Raw genomic sequence first — 17449 nt, 5'->3', positions numbered from 1 at the left:
GTTTACAAATCTCAGGGTCAAACGCAGTCCGTAATCTATTATTGTTTGCCTAAATTCATATCCAATGTTCCCCTGAAAAATCAATCCGCCTGAAAAGCCACGTTTTACTCCACACAATGGTCGCTCCAAGTAAAAAGCGCAGCTCTGCCACACCCAAACAGGAAGTTGGACTATAGAATTGACTGTGAGTTTGTCCGTTTTTGTTGCCTCCCAAGTGAAGTTAAGGTCAGTGTTATTGTTTTGGGGTAGTTAGTTATCGTTATAAGACAAGCCTAAAAACTGTTTTAAGTCTAAGTTCTAACCAAAATCTCCATGGTCCATAATCAGTTTTCATTGAAGAAATCTGAAACTGAGACTTCAAACTGACTGACTCCTTTTCTGCCTACTGAAGTCTTTTTTTTGCATGTTTGAAAAGGTTCATTCCCTGGAGTTTGACCTTGAGGTTTCCAATAGAAAAGGCCTTAGACATACACCCGCAACAGAACATGAAAGTCCCGTTTGAACTGCTTTTCTGTCATTAAAATGTATGTGTGATGAACGTCTTAGCTGCCATGGTTACTCAGACCCACACCATTCAAATCCAGACCATACATTTCTAATTTTGGACAAACTACAAATCATTATTTTTATTTTCATTTATAACATCTTACCATATTATATTGAACCACTGTGTAATGTGTGAATATCATGGAAAACATAAACATCTCCAAACTGACTTTTGGAAGAACCAGGAAGACCAGTTTAAACTTGTGCACATGTGCATCATCACATTACAGGAGGTTGATAGCTCTGCTAAATTCTGACCCTCAAGATCACTTTATGGGAGAGATTGTCAGGTCTTTGGTAAAAACCAAATAAAAAATGAACGTGAAAATCAGAATCCTTTTATCGTCATTGTACATGGTGATAAAATGAAATTGCAGCAGCCTTAGAGTGAGGAAGATAAATAAAATAAAATAAAAATACCGTAACTCACATCTCTAAAAAACAATGTACAACATGTACAGAAACAGTTAAATATTAAATACGTATGAACAAAATAGAATGGAATGAGTTGAGTTGCCATGAGTGCAGCATAATAAATGTTGTGTGTTATTGCACAGAGACCTGGTCATTGCACAGAAGTCAGTTATTGCACGTAGTGGGCACACATGCGACTAAATAGTGTACTTTTTTGTTAACATTTATGTGACTGTTCTGTCAGTCATGTGCAATAATAACAACAAATATGGGCAATCGAAAAGCAAGCACTGTCATTTGACATTTTTCATACATCATCCTCAAATTTTTATTTGTAGATGGTTAGAATGTTGTTCAACAAACTTAAAAATGCAAAATTCAAGCAAAATTCTGTCTTTGGCTGTGTCTATCTTGCAAAGTTATAACCAACGCTGCTCTACGGCTGTCACTGGTCACATAAAGGATTCAGTCTGTGCAGCCCAGAAGGATTTTCTTTACTTTACCATTTCTAAACCTCTGAATGTTGTATCTTACTGGGATTGTCCTGTTGGTGACAAAATTAGAAAGAGCACTCACTAGAAAATATCTTAAAAATATGTCAATGCTTTGCAATTGTTAACTTATATTTTAAACATTCTATAAATGAAGATAATTTTCAGATTTCTGAACCGTCAGCAGATTGAGTCGACAAATATGAGTCAACAAAGTGGACTCACTGACTTACACACACTAGAAACACACACTAGACACTGTGGAAACAGTCACAGCGCTGTAGCGGATGGAGTGTGTGCTGCTCTATATAGGACTCTCTCGAGCTATTAAGTGTGGTCACACCAGAAATGCACCACTGTGGTTGTACGCTGGTTGGACAGTATTCTACAGCTCTAAACACAGACATTTCCCAATGACTTGTTGAAAAAAAAACTGCATTTTAACTAGTAACCAAGTAACTTTTGTATCAAGATGTCTTGTTTACCAGTGACTCACAAAGTTGAGTACTTTGTTTCAAAGTCAAAAGAGATCGTTGGCTAAACTGACCCAACAGATTTGAGTGTAGATTGATAATTCACCCTGATTGCAGCTGTTAAGACATGTTAAGCAAGATTTACAAGAGGTAATTAATTGCAGATAATAGTTAATTTATGACAAAGAACTAAGACAATTAGGTCCATTTCCTTTTTTATTTGTCAAAAGACAATTCCAATAAAATTTTGTTTGATTTGCTTTGAGTTATTTTTCTTCATCGTGAAATCTTTATACCAATAAATAGCTGTTCTGTTACCAAACACATGCATGCTGTCTTTTAAGCAGCTTATGTAATCATGTCTCAACACATCCACTTCAAGAGAATTTTTCTTTCTCCTCAAGTGCAGCCTTCGATTTCATTTCATATTCAGATCATAATTATCTTTGAGCTGATCTGACCTTTTTAAGGTAGGAAGTGATTATCTGGATTGTGTTCATGAACGTAATCTTTCGATTTTTTTTTTGAAAATGTGTGGAAAGTTCAGAATGTGTTAGGATGGTGTAATGATGTTTGTGTCTGTCGTTGGGGGCCTTTCATGTGTCCTTGCCTCCTCCCCGACACAAAGAAAAGTGCAGGGGTGGGTGACCCAGATTATTGTGAAGAAAAGGCAAAGGGGAAATTGGGTAGATCGCAAAGGAGAAGAGGGAATGAAACATTTCTGGGTAACGGAGTAATATTAGTGGCAAAGAAATAAGTGTGCTACATTGGTGGGGAAAGAAGTGGTTGGAGGGTTAGAGAAAAAGATATGAGGGAGATGAAAAGGTGAGAGTAGAGGGAGAAATGGAAGTCACCGTCCATAGATGATGAAAAGATAAATGGTGGGTCCGTAAGGGGAAAGTTGTAAAAAGGAAAGAGACGAGGGGTCCTGGGTGGAGTAATGAGGGTAACACGGAGAGAAGATGGTGAAGAGAAGGAAGTAAGTAGTGTGTGAAAAATCTTTTTTTCTCTTTAAGAGACGATTTGACTGAAGTCCACGAATTTTGGATGGGAAGTCCCAAAACACTTTTAGAAAAAAGGTTGAGGTATAAAACTAGGCTCAAGAATACTTCTTACTCTCTTTGGGCTTTTTCAAACTGGTTCAGCGTTTATTTATTATTATTATCGTTATTATTATTATTTTCGTGTTAGGTGTGCCCGGCCTTCAGTCAAAACCATATTATTGTATGTGACGAATCATAAAGATGTAATAGCAACTGTTTCTCCTTTGCTGAAGGTAACAGCTTTCCATTGATTTTGCAAATACAAGCTTATAAGGATCATTTATTGAGAAGGTTTGAGCACAAATTTGATGACTTTGTCATCATATTGAACAACTTTTGGACCCATCCAGCATCTACATTTCAGAAAAGCAGCAATTAAATTTTTCAGTGTCAATGGAGGCTTGGTTTTACAGATGTAAAATTCAATTCAACTCAATTTCATTTTATTTCTATAGCCCAAAATCACAACACCAGTCGTCTCGATGGGCTTTGTACCGGTAATTGTAAAGCAAACAAGAACTGTAAACCAGAACTCTTAGAGAAGAATTAACTTATCTAACGCTACAACTACATGTTTAAATAGTCCAGCAAATGATTTTCATCCAGATGGAGATTAAAAACATTCTACTATAATAACAACCACTTTACACAATTCCCACTATTCCAGCGGATTCTGATATTGAGTGAAGCAGCTTTGCGCTGATATGCAACACTTTCCATCAGTGAAGTGTTTACGCAATCAATCAATAAATTCCTTCTGTTGCGGTCAAAAGCAGCTTTGAATATTGGTGCAAGTAAGTTTTTGATGCCACCAGTGACATCTCCAGTGTTAATGGGTTAAACCAGGTATAACCCTATAGTTTCAGCTGCTTTCTAGCAACGAAACAAGTCTACATTCTTATTTTGTTCCCACCAGATGCACTGGTGCAGACCACCAGTTGTTTCTTTCTTCTTTTCTTTGTTTCTTTCATTTATTTAACAGTTATTCTGCATCCTGAACCGTTTATGAACCACTAAATCCAACAAACTAATCCAACCTTTCCATTTCTACATAATTCATATAATCATGAGAATTTACATACATTTTTACCCCTACAAAAATCGCCTTTAAGAGCTAACAAACCATTCACAACTGAAAAAGTTGCTGGTTTGATTCCCATAAACTAAAACCACCACAGGGTAGTCTAAACTATCTATCTCCATTTAACTCTTTACTCAAAAAGCCACATTTAAAAAATTTTCTTTCTATATTTAGTGACAGAGGAGCAGCTTTTGGTTTACAACTGTCATCACATCCATTTATTTAATCAGCAGAGACAACAATAACAGCAATGGAGGTAATCCAGCAGGTCATTTTTCCTGCTTGGCTGTTGGTTCTTTGTATCTACAAAGCATTTAATGTTGTTTGATGTGTAATGTTGGCAGCAAAGAGGATTACAGCGTTCTTGGTGACTTCTTTTGTCATAATGACCCTCGGCCAATAAACAGGTTTCAACTGTAGCTCCACACTAAGACTAAATCAATGCTTTTTTGGTATTCGTTTTGTAAATTTTGTGAACAAGGCTTGACATTATGACCCCTCCCTAATGCTTTTCTGCACTGCAGCTCACATTGCCCTTCAGATAAACCAATTAGAATCTGACCCTGCATTTCAACAAGTTAGGTCAACAAAGAATTAGTTTACCTTCAGCGTGCTGGACTGAACAAATGTATCTCTTAAGGAACAGGCGTGGAGTAGCCTCTAAGGATACAAATGTCTCCTTTTTGTTCTCTCAAGTGGCTAACTACACCCCTTAGAATGACCCCCTTGTGTGGTTTGGACCCGTTGTCAATGTGTCTGGATCCTGCTGGAAATGCAGGGTCTGATACCAATTGGTTTATTAGAAGTGTAATGTGAGCTGTAGCGATGTGTTTGCAGCTGGATGCAGAAAATCAATAGGAGGGGGGTCATAATATCAAGCTTTTTTTCACAAAAAGATACAAAATTTATTCCAAAAATATATTATGTCAGTCTGTTCTACAACAGCTCTAACAGGTCTGTTTTATTTTCTATGGACCTACAACCAACGGGGGCCCAAAAACAGTACGGTTTAGTCCGCTGTAACCCTTTTGCTATCCTAGGCACTTTAACATTGGGAGTTGGGTCATCTAGACCCACTAGACAGTGTGCTGAACCTTTTCTCTTCAATGATTTGTGATCTTCACTGGTGTCCATGGATTACATGAAATCTTTCCACCTTTATCCACCTTTGTCATGGTAGGGAGAACACGTCAATGTAAGGGTGGGGTCATCTAAGATAGCACAAGGGTTAACGGGTCCAATTTATAATGGAAACTCTAAAAATACTGACTGGACTGGACTGGACTGTCCCGCTCTGAGGAAATGAAACTTAAGTTATAGCAAATTTCACAAAATTGGTAATGATCTAAAAAAATTTTAGAAAAAAAAATCAAATCGACCTTGAAGGCCCTTTGTGAGCAGGCCAAAACCCTTTGCCACCCCAGAGTTGTTTGACACATTCAGCCCAGTTCGTCAATTATGGCCCATATCTATGTCTGACAGCATTGGTCCAATTTGTCACATCATTTGATGACAGCTTTTTCTCTGAGCCGCAGCGAGTCAGACAGAATACTGCATTGTACAAAACCTGAACAAGATTCTATGGCTCAACATGTGTACATGTATGACTTTAAGAAGGATGAAGAGCAGCAAAGGTCAGCGAGGTTCCATAATTGCTGTCACTCAGTGCTCAGAGTGCAGGGAAACGACCAAGGATAAAACGCTATGAGAGGACAGCTGGTGGTTCTTCCCAAATTTGTTTCTCTCTCAAATGGTTTTCCACATTCTTCCTCTCCTCATTCCAACCAAGCAAAGAGGAAGATGAGGAGTTAGGGCATTGTTCCCACACCACCTTTTTCTCCTCTCTCATTTATTTCAATTTGTCGTGCTTTGCTCGCCTCCCTCGGAGCAGGAGGGCGGAGAATGGGCAAAGCACTTGGTACCAGCTCTCCTGCAATAATGAAACATTTAGATGCAGGAGCAGCAATGCCTCTGCATTAATGAGAGGGAAGGTAAGGGTTGATGGAGGGAGGGAGGGGACCAGCGTCGGGTAGTCAGAGCACTTCACCCTAATGACCCTCGGATCCGGGTCAGACAGAAATACCTCCAGATAATCGGTGATGCCACCTTTCTTCAATAAGCTGCTCCTGCAAGATATGAGTCCCATTTTCCAAAGTGACAAAAATGAATATTGACATTTTTCATCTAAACCAAGGTTACACTAAACGTGCTTTAAATTGTTCCTGAAATTTTGACCATTCCATGTATCCTTCACTGATGAAGTGATGGGACTAAAAAGAATGATTGCTGGCTGGTTAGACCGTCAAACGCAAAAGAAATGAACATTTGATGAGACCTCCCAAAATCCCCCAAAACATTCCTGCAAGTTCTAAAACATTGTGAAACTTGTAAAAACGTTGGCTGCTGCCTGAAGCCATCCCACAGGCCTTATGGGGCTCTGAACTGAAATCACAACACTTGCTTCACAGCTCAGATGTGGCAACTTTTAAATGAGGCTGTTTATGAAAAACTGGCGTGAATATGAAATAGAAACAAAAGCCATCTGCAGATAAGAGCTTTGTTCTCTTTCAAAGATTTTTTGTTAACATTTGAGCCTGTTGGTGAGTTTCCCAGCAGCCAGCAGACTGTCACGGGAGCGAGCTCGCCCAGGATCTGCCCTCAACGCTTGTCACTTCAGATCTGTTGCTTAATGTGTACCAGTGTTGCTTGGAGTCTTTGTGCCGTTATTCATCACCGGTCACTAACAGAATATGACGCTCAGAGACAAAGGCGCGCCCCTTTAGAGGCATGCAGACCAAAGTTCACACTTCAGACTCAAAGTGGATGGAAGGGCCAGAGTTTATGAAGTCTTTCTGCTTCTGCAGTGATTCCAGGATGGATGCAAAAGAAGAATTAGGCTGTCGGTTTTATAAAAGGCTCCGTTTTAGGGTATAAATGGCATAAATGTTACAATGACAACTACAAAAAGCTAGTCATTATGTTTTGTCAGAGGAAGCATTATTGATGGCCAAACGAAATACTTAATTGAAGCTTTGAAAGAACAGGAAACATCAGCTTTCTTTGTATCTGCTGGAAGCTGGACACAACTATTGTGCCGTCAAGCGTGAGTGGTTCGATCAGAAATTGAATTCAGGTGAGCTGCAGATGGCTTGATTAACGAAGATGCAGGTTGGTTGTACTGCAAGATAACATTTACTTTGTCCTTCCACAACTTTCCTTTCCTCCTGCTGATTTTTATTTTGAAACCAAGAATTTAAAGCTTTCAAAAGCACTGCTTCCTCACTCCAATCAACGGTTGATCTATTTTCAAAGTTTCCTCAGTGGTCTTTTAATTATGATTATGATGTTTGTAGCCAAAATGTCAAAACCTGTGTCAATTTTTATGACGTAGTTTCAGTCCATTAGAAATTTGTTTGTAAGTTGTGGGCGGTAAGCCTGCACCTGCTTCCCGACATCTATCTGTGTAGTTGCTCTCCTGTTAGCTTACAGCCCCTCACAACCTCAACCTAATATTAAAGGTGCAAAAAACAATAGCGAGCAATTTTGGAGCTATCCAGCTGTACAGTTTTGATCGAGATCCCAGCTCAAACGAGGAAAACATGGTTCATGTATCTTGTCGTCTAGAACAAAAATTCAAAAAGGAAACTTTGAAACAGTTAATTGATGTTGCAGTTGCGACAGTTTTTTATCTGCAGATTATAAATGCTCCTCTTGACCTAAACCAACCTTATTTTTTAGACACAGGCTTACTGATGAGTTGAAGCAGAATGTCAACCCTCGTTGTTATTTTGTCTTTTCTTAAGCCATCCGCTGTTTTTGCTTATCTGTCTCTTTTGTAAAAATCTCCACATATTTTGTTAATAGTTCCTAGTTTTTTGGGTGTTAACATAACTTATGGGTGTTTTTTTTTCTTTCTGTCTTTAGGAATATTTCTACCAAAGGTGTTCTGACAAAGATGACATAATTGCAAAAATGTAAATGACTATTTTTTTCTCGCAGAGGACAAATACAAAGAAAACAAAGTTGAGCCACTAGTGGCTTCATTCTCAAGTCTCTTGACTGTTAGGTCAAACTAGAGGAAATTTATGTTTCAAGTGATTTTATTTTACAAGCAAATAAAATATAAAAAGAAAAAAATAACACAAAAGTAAAAATCAAATAAAAATCTGAAGTAAACATGTATTAAAGTTTATCCTGTTAAATTTGAGAGTAAACAAATTTAAGTAAGTAAATAAAAAGAGAGGAAAAGGGAAGTTTAGGGTAGTAGTTGGCGCGACGTCAATCAAAACTCAAACTCCTGCTGCGCGCGTCAGCTGCCACGTCAGCGCAAATGTTTAATCACTGATGTAATTTATAAGAGCACTGCTATTTATTTATCTATTGCTGTATTTTCAATGGATTTTCGTATTTATGAAGTTAACTTTTAATAAATTAATTGTGTAAGTTGAGTTAATTATGGAGCCATGAATCTAACTGGTGATTAATTTTAACATATCGATCATTGTATTTATAATAAAATGTATAAATTAATAAATGTATAATAAATTTGTAATAACTTGACACTTGACCGAGGCCTTTCTTGATCATCTGTGGGAAAACAACTAGCCAAACACATTAAAATGTGATCTAAAACATGTGTGTCAAGTTTCTGTCTGAACAGTGGTTTGCACAAACTGAGATTTCACCTTTGGCTGCATCACCAATGATGACAGTTACATTTTCAGAAATGGGAATAAAACCTAAACAAATCAAGCAGAGGCACATTTTTTTGTCTTTTTCTGTGTTTTTCAGGATCTGCATGCAGGGATAATAAAATGATTGTCAGAAAAACAAGCCTGCAGGCGAAATCAACAAACAAACAAACAGCTCTATCATTCGTCATGACCATGACTCATCATAAAGTCTTAAGATCATTTGTGGGAGATAAGAACAGGCTCTGAACAGCAGTGAGTGAAAAGTGCCAACAAGAGCGAAAGCGATGTCCAGAGACGAAGCAGCGCAAGATTGGCTTCTTTTTCTTTTTTAAATGAATGCCTTTTTAACTTGCCCTGCTTCTTCTTTTGTCATCCTTAGACGCACACTATCTGTAAGCTAATGGCTGCCAGAGCCCGACGGCCTGCATAACTCTTCCCTGTCTGACACTGTACTGTCATATCCGGCCCAGGCTTCATTAATTCCCCATCCCAGAATCAATGGCTTGCCTTTGTAACAGATTTGCGGTCTAAGGCAGTTTCTTTCCGTCTTCCTCTCTCCCTCTCTTCATCTTTCAGTCTTTCATCCCCTCTGCAGTCCAACCTCAAGGGAAGACATGAAAAGATGAATGACAAGAGGGTCATTTTAGCACTAGAAGAGGCTGGTCGCAGCTGGAAGAAAGTGCACGTATCTGTTTTGCTGTGCACGAGATTCAGCCTGTATGAGAAAGAATATATTTGGATGTATAGATTGTGACATCTCTGCAAAGAGTGGGGTGGCCTTAAAACCCTCTGACAGTCTTTGTTAAAGTCACTGACCAGTTGCAGACAGAGTTTTCTGGAAATGATCTGACCTTTGGACCTAAAGGTCTCTCAGTGTTGGGTCAGATGTTGTTTGCCAGTGACACTTATTTTATTCATAACACTTTAGATATCTTGCAGAGGTTTTTACGCTAAAATACAATATATCCAGAAAAAACAACAAGAGAGAAAAACAACCAGTTTACTCAATTGTGAAAAATGTTTTAACTTCTCTTTCACTGCCCACATCCAGTTTGATTCCGGCTGAGAACCATGAAAAAGTCATTTGACTTATTTGACAAAGTGAAACACAATAGAATGTCTCAAAAAGAATCTATTAATGTAGTAGTCTACAGAGTTTTTGTGGGACTCAGATCCACAGAGAGGGTTCATGATCCACAGGTAGAGAAAAGCTGGAACATCTGGAGTGACTATTGACAGGATATGAGAACTGGAGCTTGTAAGTGTGACGTCACCCTTAGAAAAGAGCTTACTTCCAGCTCAGTCAATTCAGTTGACATTTCTTCATGGTACAGACGTCGCCATGGTGTAAATACAAATTGTCAGAAAGCAGTGATTGGTCCGAGTCTGTCTGAGTCATCGTTTCTATGCCAACCACTCTTCCCTATCGTGAGTGAGCTTGATGGAAGTCCACTCCCCTATCTTTTGAAGGTGGGCTAGAAAAAAATCTGTCAAGCGTTTTGAATGTTGGACGTGTGGGCCAGCAGGCTCCACCTACCTTTATTGGGACATCGGATTGGTCAGTTTATTACTTAAATAACTTGCACTACGGGAACAAATGCATAAAAAATGGATTATCAAGAACCTGTTAGATAAAGGTGGCAGAGCAAGAATGGTTCTTTTGACCAATAGAATGAGTATTAGCTGTTTATTTCTTTATAAAAAGTCTGTGGGATTTTAGCTTCTTAGAGCTTATGGGTACTTTGTTTGGAATGCAACGGGAGAGGGGTCACAGTCCAATTTTCAGTTAGAGTTAATGGGATGTTGGGAGAGGGGAGTGGTTAACTGAATCCAAGTGCAGACACAAACTGGCAGGCAGGCAGGCAGGCAGGCAGGCAGGCAGGCAGGCAGGCAGGCAGGCAGGCAGGCAGGCAGGCAGGCAGGAAAGAAAAAGATGCAAACGTTATTTCATTTGCTCTTGGGTGTAAAGGATTGTTCAAAGCCAAGGACTTGTTACCACAGGCTGAACAATAATCTGGCGCTGGCTGGAGGTCTTCCTCAGGAATAAATAGTCTGTGATGGCCAGCAGGTGTGGAGGTGCTGATGGTGGAGATGAGCAGCAGGTGTTTTGCCCCAAGGAGGAGGCATGCTCAACAGAACCACAACATGGGAGTGACCAACCAATTAATATGAAGCAAACGGACATGGAAATAAGGCATGACCTTGTAATCAGATCAGTTAAGGTCAGAGTTCATGAATCAACTGTCGGAAAGAGACTTTTGGAAAACATGGATCCATGGGGGAGTTTAAGGAGAAAGGCCATCTTCAGAAGCTGCTGAATCCCTTTTGGGGTCACAGGGTCGCCGGAGCCAATCCATTCTCTGTTGTTATATATGTATACATATAACAACAGAGGATGTGTATATATATATATATATATATATATATATATATATATATATATATATATATATATATATTATAACAAAGACAGGATTTCAGAATGGTGAGAAAACAAATCTGCAACTGAGAAATATGATTGTGCTTTGGGTTATAGCTTTTGGTTGCAGATTATAGATTTTGGTCCTCAATTTGTGCATTTTGATTTGCAGATCTCGGGTTTCGATGCACGGTTTAACTGTTTTGATGCGCAATTCTTTAGGCGCTGAATTGACACCATAAAACTATTTGTAAAACAAATAGCAAACAGTTTAAGATTCTTTAACACGTCTTTAAGGTTTGACAACATTTTTTGGGAAGGTATTTTATTTAATTCAAACTGTGTTTGCTTGAATATCAACAACAACACAGCAGCATCTCACTTTAATAAATCCCAGCTGTTAGTTAACTTCCACACCTATTAGCTCATCTCTTCACCTCGGATGTGATTTATCTGCAACTGCACTTGTATCATTATGTATCCGTAACCAATGTTGTGAGGCGATAATGAAATATCACATCTCTTTTTTTTTTCCTTCTCCTTCTTTTTCCCGCCCACTCCCCCGTCTTTCTCACTTAGCGAGGGTCATTTAGGAGCAGAACGTGGCAGCGGGCCTTCCAGTTATCACTCATAATGGGAGCAGGGAGAGGGCTCCGTCTGTCTTTCGACCCCGCTGTAAGTCAGGAGACTCAATCAATGTGTAATTACTGTAGATGACTATCATAAAAAACAATGCCACGAGCCCTCTCAAGGTTATCCACTTAATTGTGTTATTTATAAATATGAAATGGCTGTAAATGCTGCTGCCATAATGGATGGAGGTAAGGGCTGATGGACGTGATATATTTCCAATTTGCAGCGTGAGATCCATGTTGACGGGTCGATGCGGCTAAGAGCTGTTCTGACTGTGGCTAATAACGCTGATAATGAAGGTTTGTGCTCTCAGGTAAAACTGATAAGAACCTTGAATTTATTGAACCACATTTGAGATGTCAGCTGTTCCAGTAACTCCGGGATGTTTTATCAAAACTGAAGAACAGGAAGGCGTCAGATATTAATGGAGTTGGTCTAACACGAAATTCTTCAATAATATCTTCTTTTATTTTCTGACTTGCAGTAGTTTTTGTTTATCAGTGATGAATGATCCACATTACAGCAGGATGAAGGCATAGCACTAATTATTAAAAGACGACACACGGTCTGCTTTTTTATTGTTTTGCTTACTTCTCATGAGCTCAGACTCTAAGGTGAAAGAATCTGACATACATTGGTGGCCAGTTACATTCAATAATTATAAGGAACTTGTCATAGGAATTACTATTCCTAAGATTAAACCAGATCAATCCATCTGTGGCAAGTTGTTAATTTATTCGAATCGACCTACACCATTATAAAATCGGTCCAAAATCAAAAATAAAAACACTAATCAATTATATCAATACTGGTAAATACCTTTTGCTTTTAGTCATGGTAGGATTTTTTTACCCTAATGTAAAAACGACCAAGTGCATCACGGCAGGCAACACACCTGATGGCAGCAAAAAAATGTTATAGCCATCATTCCAGTGAACTTAGCAAAGACATGTGACCAACCTAGAACGTGTGCTAGAACGTTCTAAGAATGTTCCCTTTAGATTATTTGGATGTGGAAAACAACAGTGGGCTGAACTTTAGGAAACTAAAATGTAAATGGATTTGCTATTAATACAGCCTTCCCATTTCTGTTCCTGTCCAATTTCTCTTTTTTCTTCTGTTTTCTCTTTCAACAACTCGACCACCTGAGGGATGGAACAGCTGGAGTGGATCAGCTGATTGAAGGGCTGTCACCTGGACAGCTGATTGCCAGGAGAAGCTAACATGGATAAAAAAGAAAAAAGGTACGCTGGAGGAAGGGCTAAAGCTGACTAGATAAAAAAAATAAACTTGTGAACCTTTACCAGTGGTCCTTCACTGGGTTTTGTCATCGCGTTTCTCTCAGTGCCATCCTCAGTATCCTTGTGTTGCATTACTTTGTTGCAATCCGTGTCATGGACTTGGATTTGGTTCGTAACAGCCCTTAATTTTGGTTTACTTTTTTGCAAATATATATAATTTATACTTTATTGTCTTGCAAGAAATACAAGGAATCTGGAAAACTTTACCTCCACTGTTCAGTACCCAGGTATTTATCTCTGAGTCACACTGGTTGAAATTTTGCCTAAAGATGTCCTGGATCGATTTTAGGTCAGTGAATTGTATCGTTCAAAATAAACCAATATATACCATGAATCGTATCATCAACCACAAATTAAGATTTGAATCAATTGGCCAAACGAATCGTTACACTATAATCTGGGTGGTTCCTGTAGTGATGCCCTCTGTCTTCTTGGGTGGGTTTGGGGTCATGTTTTCTAACCTCCATATCAAGCAAGTAATTTATTTGATCTTCTTCATACATATCCTCAACTTAATTCATGTTTTTATATTCAGGTTTATCTAGACTAGTGTTCAGAGTTGATATATGTGCAGAAGGAGTTGACACAGTCGGGGGGGTCATGAATATGTGCCAATATGCTTCTTAGTACAAAATAATCCGAGGAGTAGCTGGACTAGAGAGCGCCATCTGTCAAAAAAACAAATGAGGATGACAAAACTCATTTATTCAAACTGGAACCATTTTAGTACGGAAGTAGCATCAGGAACCTAAAAGCTGAGTGTATCCATGTCAACTCTTAGCAACAACTGCCCTTATGGGTGGACACCAACTGTCTGCGGGCAAAAGCCTGCAAACTTGTACGGGACACGCAGGCGGCCCACACAAAATATCAGGGTCATAAAGCGCTTGGTGAACCTGTGGAGAGAAAATGTTCATGTGCACATTTTTTTCCACAGGCATACTGCAAACACTTAAACAACACATAAGGGTAAGTAAGGTGAAGTAGGTGAGATGCTATGTCGTACAGATTTTCATTTTTTAGCCCCCCGAAATGCTGTGAACTGCACAAGAAGTCCATTAGTGCTGTTTGCTTGCTCCTTGTATGCAGCTTGACTGAGTTTAGGAAATTAGACCATCAAAGCATATTTTGTGTGGACATTCTGTGGGCGTCCTACATGCACACCCCATGTATGCAGATATTTGCACGCGCAATTTATGAATGGCCAGAGTTTGCCGTAAAGGCACCGTACGACACTATCACCTGTATGTCATGAGTGTGTGCAACATACATAATTCTCGCAAACACTTCACGACACGCTTACCACACACATGACAATCGTAAGTCCAACAGCAAGACATACTTGCACTCGCCTTAAGATGTGACCCTCCACGGACCCGGAAAACCCAAAAACTTTCTGCACCTGTGTGGAACAAGCCCCTGTACGGGTGCATTTGACGAAAGCATTGACTTCAGTGCAGACAAAATGCTGTTACAGCACTTTTTAAAAAGGTTTCAGCAATTATTCAAGTATTGAGTTTAGGAGAAAGCTGTCATCCTCCAACCACTCTCCCTCTGACCACACTGGAAAGGTCATACGTGTTGGGAAATTTGCAATTCCCTTGATATAAAAGCTAAACTATCAAAAAAGCGATGGAAGTGTTCATGTCAGTTCCTACATGTCTCCATAGGAGAAGCTTCAGCGTAACACAAGTCAGTTTGGAGAATAAGAAAATATTGCCTCATACCTGTCATCCATTTAATTGTTCATTCTTTAGCTCCACATCCACTGAATCCTCTGAGCTACCCTGTTTCTGTGTACCAGCTCGTGACCCTCCCTCTGGGATACAAGTCAATCCCAAACCATTGAGTGGGGGGGAGGGGGGGTAGATGTGAGCCTCAGAGGACAGAGTGTTCCCCTTTCCTCTCTTGCTCAGTGGAGGATGAAATTAGCCTGCAGTGGACTGTCCACAAAGGTGGGTCACCCCAGACAAACTAGCAATTCCCCGTAAACACCAGAAGTACAAACTGCCCCCACATCCTCAGGCCCCTTGCCAACAGTTTCTTGAAATCTCAGCTTGACTCACATTCATTCTACCTTTTTGTCCCACCAGTCAAAGCCATTTAACCCCTAGCAAGGGCCAAAAAAGCTGGGGCACAGGGGTTGCAGAATGTTTCATGCCAAGTTAGAGAAACTTGCTGTTTAAGTTGAAGCACAGAAAAGACTCTCCGGTCTGTCATGGTGCAGAGCTGCTTCTCATTTTATGATTAAAATCCAGATTATTTTATCCCTAATAAATCTGTTGTCCTACACGACTTTGTTTCTTCTTCTCTAAATTCTTAGAGAATGTGCCAGACAGCGCCAGAATAAAAATAAGCATCCAGTAATTTATGCAACTCATGAGTTTGCATGTCATTATTAGAGAAGCCGAAGCCAAAAATAGTCAAAGTGTCCAATCTCATTCAAGCTAAAAACACAAGAGCGGTCCTTCAGGAACATCCATGCCAGAAGTCTCCCAAAGTTAACGGAGCAATTATTGTGAGTGTCCATTAAAGAGGGCATAAAAGATGGGGGAGCATGATTCACCACTGCACAAGACGCATAAAAGAATCAAGCATTGCAGGCTGAGGTGTGAACTCCCATCTGAGAGCAAAGACGGACAATTACACCACGGTTTAAAAGGACGAGATAAGAACTCGTCTTTAGAGTCTATTTCCTCCAAGACGAGGATAGTTTGTGGTTAGATAGGAAGTGAGAAGCTTAATGACTGCCATTTGCTCCAACATGGAGTAGTTAGTCTCCTCTACACTTTCTGGATGGCATTTTTATGTTTAAATGATCTGGGTTCTCCAAAGTCAAACATATGCACCTGCAGAGCCAAATTGAGAGGCAAAGAAGTCTGTGTTGTTTTTCTCACTCTCAATTCAGATTACACCAAGACGGCCTCTTTCCAAAGAATCTTTCCTTGAAATGTCAGAGCCATTCTCAGTCTCAACCTGCATGAAGACAAACTTTAAACCTTTATTGGTAATAAACATACATGTCTGCATAAAGGCAAGAGCTGCCTGTTATGCCCTCACCATCAGAGCACCCTAAAGTAGTGATCCCCGACCTTTCTTAGGCCATGGATGAGTCACTTTAATGTCAGACAACATTTTTACAGTTAAGGCGCTGTATGAGGCTTAAGGTTCATTTTTAGTTTCAGGCTTTTTTTTTTTTTCATAAAAATAGTCCTGCATGAAATCCATTTAAAAAAGACGGCTTGAAAATGTTACAAATAAATGTGTTGATTTATTTACTTTTCATGTGTCAAGTGTGTGTGTGTGTGTTTACATGCTGCTCTCACCATGTACACACACGCACAGGTTGACAATTCCCCTGCTTTGATTCTGTCAAAGTTAAGTTAAACTCCCATTAGCTGTCACACACCTGTGTGAAATTCGTTCTCATTTGACCCATCCCCTGGGGGAGTGGTGATGGTTTAACCCCCAACCCCAAGCTTAACAATGCTGAGTGCCAAGCAGGGAGGCATTGGGTCCCATTTTTTGAGTCTTTGGTATGACTCAGCCTGGATTTGAACTCACAACCTTTATGTCATAGGGCGGACACTCCACCACAAGGCCGCAGAGCTCAAGTTTTTGCATAAATTGGGGTGCCTTTTCCTTATTGGCAGGTAGGTGGATTCAAACTTTTCTCCCACCTAAATTAAACAATATTTTGAATATTAGTTCAAAATATTTTGAAAAATGATTAATGAACTCGGGCAAAGTAACTCTAACCAAGGAGTGTCTAAATCCAGGCCTTGAAGGCCGGCCTTCTGCTGGTTTTACAGAAACACCTTGATCAGGTGTGTTCAGCCAATAAGGAGCTTTAATGGCAGGTTGGTTGGAAAACATGTAGGACACCCTTGCTCTGATATGGCACACCTGCGAGGTGGGATGGATTGTCTTGGCAAATGAGAAGTGCTCACTATCACAGATTTAAAAAGATTTGTGAACATTGATGATTTGTGATTTTTGGTCATTGTATATGCTGTATATATACATATACATGCTTACCAGAAAATACTACAATTCAAACCAGCTACTTTGGTAGAGCGCCTGTAAGTTATTTATATATATATATATATAAGAAACCAGACGGCTTTCCAGAAAACATGGTCGATGACAGTTTGATATATAGCTAGAGGGCAAATATTTTTTTTAAAACAGACAGCTGTTCAGCGGTTTAGTGAAGAAGTCAGCAATGCTTTGTTTAATATTAACTTTTGTTGGATGATCTGAATCCTTTCAGAGTAACAAATTTGTAAAAATATCAAAAGATAGTTGTTGGTATTGGAACCTTAATTGAGAAATGAATAGAATTTTTAACTCG

The 17449-nt window shown here is 39.4% G+C and overlaps 1 long non-coding RNA gene across 1 annotated transcript; it reads left to right on the top strand.

Moving 5' to 3' along the window:
* Positions 1–7059: 7059 nt before the first annotated feature.
* LOC110015322 (uncharacterized) lies at positions 7060–13124 on the top strand. The gene is made up of 3 exons (XR_002873503.2): positions 7060–7181; positions 11741–11836; positions 12021–13124. It is a non-coding gene; the product is annotated as an uncharacterized LOC110015322 (long non-coding RNA).
* Positions 13125–17449: the final 4325 nt, after the last annotated feature.

This window comes from Oryzias latipes, chromosome 7, assembly GCF_053564925.1.
Source record: "Oryzias latipes strain Hd-rR chromosome 7, Olatipes_Hd-rR_3.1".
NCBI classification, from domain to species: Eukaryota; Metazoa; Chordata; class Actinopteri; order Beloniformes; family Adrianichthyidae; genus Oryzias; species Oryzias latipes.
This window is presented reverse-complemented; position numbering and strand designations above follow the sequence as displayed.